Below are 4,151 nucleotides of genomic sequence, written 5' to 3' on the forward strand. Positions count from 1 at the left end.
AGTGTGGAGAAAATAAGCTTTATATGATCTTGTGATGTGGAAGAAATAAAAGCGGCGAACTGCATAATAAAGGTCCATATCACAAGTGGCAATATAAAGTGACGTTCTTTCGCATTAAGATTTTGTGCATCCAACCACAAAAGCACATGACAACCTCTGCTTCCCTCTGCGAAGGGCCTATCTTTTATTCTTGTCTTATACTTCATGCAAGAGTCACAGTGATCTTCACCATTCCTTTTTTACTTTTTGTACTTTGGCAAGCACAATGTGTTGGAAAGATCCTGATATATATATAGCTAATTGGATGTGATTTTTCATGAACTATTATTGTTTACATTACCCTTGAGGTAAAAGGACGGGAGGCAAAAACTATAAGCCCCTATCTTTCTCTGTGTCTGACTAAAACTTCATAACCATAAATATTGTGTGAGTGTTAGCAATTGTGAAAGACTAAGTGATGGTTGAGTATGTGGACTTGATTAAAAGCTCTTATTGACTCTTTCCTATGTTATGATAAATTGCAATTGCTTCAATGACTGAGAGTATAGTTTGTTAGTTTGCAATGAAGTTTCTGATTCATACTTGAAATTGTGAATGAATTGTTACTTTAGCATAAGAAATCATATGACAATATATATATATATATGTGTTGCTGTTATAAGAATGATCATGATGCCCTCATGTCCGTATTTTATTTTATCGACACCTCTATCTCTAAACATGTGGTCATATTTTTCGATATCGGCTTTCTCTTGAGGACAAGCAAGGTCTAAGCTTGGGGGAGTTGATACGTCCATTTTGCATCATGCTTTTATATTGATATTTATTGCATTATGGGCTGTTATTACACATTATGTCATAATACTTATGCCTATTCTCTCTTATTTTACAAGGTTTACATGAAGAGGGAGAATGCCGACAGCTGGAATTCTGGGCTAGAAAAGAGCAAATATTAGAGACCTATTCCGCACAACTCCAAAAGTCCTGAAACTTCACGGGAGCACGTTTCACAATATATAAAAAATATTGGACAAATGAAGTACCAGAGGGGGGCCACGCACCATCCACGAGGGTGGGGGTGCGCCCTACCCCTGGGCGCGCCCCCTGCCTCTTGGGCCCTCTGGCAGCCCTCTGATGCCCATCTTCTGCTATATGATGTCTTTCATCCAAGAAAAAATCATAAGCAAGCTTACGAGACGAAACGCCGCCGCCACAAGGCGGAACCAATCTAGGGCTCCGGCGGAGCTGTTCTACCGGGGAAACTTCCCTCCAGGAGGGGGAAATCATCACCATCGTCATCACCAATGATCCTCTCATCGGGAGGGAGTCAATCTCCATCAACAGCTTCACCAGCACCATCTCATCTCAAACCCTAGTTCATCTCTTGTATCCAATCTTTGTCCCAAAGCCTCAGATTGGTACCTGTGGGTTGCTAGTAGTGTTGATTACTCCTTGTAGTTGATGCTAGTTGGTTTATTCGGTGGAAGATCATATGTTCATATCCTTTATGCATATTAATACCCCTCTGATTATGAACATGAATATGTTCTGTGAGTAGTTACGTTTGTTCCTGAGGACATGGGAGAAGTCTTGCTATAAGTAGTCATATGAATTTGGTATTCGTTCGATATTTTGATGAGATGCATGTTGTCTTTCCTTTAGTGGTGTCATGTGAACGTCGACTACATGGCACTTCACCATTGTTTGGGCCTAGGGGAAGGCATTGGGAAGTAATAAGTAGATGATGGGTTGCTAGAGTGACAGAAGCTTAAACCCTAGTTTATGCGTTGCTTCATAAGGGGCTGATTTGGATCCATATGTTTCATGCTATGGTTAGGTTTATCTTAATACTTCTTTTGTAGTTGTGGATGCTTGCAATAGGGGTTAATCATAAGTGGGATGCTTGTCCAAGGAAGGGCAGTACCCAAGCACCGGTCCACCCACATATCAAATTATCAAAGTACCGAACGCGAATCATATGAGCGTGATGAAAACTAGCTTGACGATAATTCCCATGTGTCCTCGGGAATGCTTTCCTTTATATAAGAGTTTGTCCAGGCTTGTCATTTTCTACAAAAAGGATTGGGCCATCTTGCTGCACCTTATTTACTTTTATTACTTGTTACTTGTTACAAATTACCTTATCACAAAACTATCTGTTACCGATAATTTCAGTGCTTATAGAGAATACCTTACTGAAAACTGCTTATCATTTCCTTCTGCTCCTTGTTGGGTTCGACCCTCTTACTTATCTGGAGGACTATGATAGACCCCCTATACGTGTGGGTCATCAGTCACCCTCAATGACAAATAGGAAAGCGCGCTTGTTGCCTTCCTACGAGCGAATATCGATGTGTTTGCTTGGCAACCATCTGATATCCCCGGTGTTCCCAGGAAGGTAATCGAGCACCACCTTGATGTCTGCCCACACGCCCAACCTGTCAAGCAGAAATTATGGAAGAAAGCCTTGGAGAGACAACAGTTTATTGCAGAAGAGATGCAGAAACTTGAGGCAGCTGGTTTGGTCAGAGGAGTACTGCACCCCACGTGGTTGGCAAATCCAGTGGTAGTCCGGAAGGCTAACGGGAAGTGGAGGCTGTGCATAGATTTCACAGATCTCAACAAAGCTTGCTCGAAAGACCCGTTTCCCTTGCCACGCATTGACCAGATTGTGGATTCCACTTCTGGTTGCGATTTGCTCTCCTTTCTGGACGCATACTTTGGGTATCATCAAATCTTCATGTCCAAGGAAGATGAAGAGAAGACGTTGTTTATCACCCCTTTGTGGGACATACTGCTTTGTCTGCATGCCATTCGGACTAAAGAGTGTCGGGTCTACTTTTGCAAGGGCAATCTAGATTGGTTTGGAGCCATAGTTGCACAGAAATGTAGAAGTCTATATGGATGATATTGTGGTCAAGACCAAGGATAAGGCCACCCTTATTCAGGATTTGGAAGAGACATTTGATAATCAGCGCAAGATAAATTTGAAGCTCAACCCGGAGAAGTGTGTGTTTGGTGTTGCCTCCGGCAAGCTGCTTGGTTTCTTTGTATCCCATCGCAGGATCGAATCCAACCCCGACAAGATCAAGGCCATTGAGCAGATCCAAGTGCCAATGACAGTTAAGGATGTGAGGCGCCTGACCGGATGTGTTGCTGTGCTAAGCAGATTCATTTCCAAGTCTGCCGAGCGCGCCCTGTTGTTCATCAAAATTTTGAAGAAGGCCGACCCTATGAAGTGGACCCCAAAAGCAGATGTAGATTTGCAAGAGTTGAAGGCTTATTTGTCCTTAGCACCTACCTTGGTTGCTCCCATACCACATGAGCCATTATTGCTTTATTTGGCGGCAACCAACCAGGTGGTCAGTGCGGTGTTGGTAGCGCAGCAGGAAGTAGATGAGGCAGAAAGTGAGAAGAGACTGGTAGGATCAAAAAGGGTCAGGACAGCAATGAGCACGGCGGCGAGATCAACCCCAAGGACGCGGCAACGAAGAAAGTGGTGCAGCGCCCAGTGTACTTCGTCAGCTCCTTGTTACAGGGGGCTAGATCGAGGTACTCTGGCATGCAGAAGTTGATCATTGGTCTCATCATGTCCTCAAGGAAACTTCACCACTACTTCCAAGCCCAAGAGATCACAATTGTTACTCGCTTTCTGTTGCAAAGGATAATCCGAAACCCTGAGGCTACTGGTAGAATAGTGGAGTGGGATTTGGAGTTATCCATCTTTGGTTTGAAGTTTGAGAGCACATCAGCTATCTAGAGCAGGGCATTGGCAGAGTTTATTGCAGAATGGACGCCAACCCCTGATGAGGAGGTGACAGAGACGGTTACCCCCGGCAAGGAATCGCCCCAAGAATGTATTATGTATTTTGATGGTGCTTTTTCCCTACAAGGTGCAGGAGCTGGCGTGCTCCTTGTCGCCCCCTCTAGGGAGCACTTGAAGTATGTCGTGCAAATTTATTTTGCCTGGGAAGAAGCAACCAACAATACAGCTGAGTATGAAGGGTTGCTTGCCGAATCGGGAATTAAGAAGCTGATCATTCGAGGAGATTCATAGCTTGTGGTGAGACAAGTTAACAAGGATTATCCAAGTCTGTTGATGGAGGCATACGTCGAGGAACTGAGGAGATTGGAGGAGCGCTTTGACGGAT

This window comes from Triticum urartu, chromosome 7A (assembly GCF_056163025.1).
Source record: "Triticum urartu cultivar PI428250 chromosome 7A, HENAU_Tu73, whole genome shotgun sequence".
In the NCBI taxonomy this organism is placed as follows: domain Eukaryota; kingdom Viridiplantae; phylum Streptophyta; class Magnoliopsida; order Poales; family Poaceae; genus Triticum; species Triticum urartu.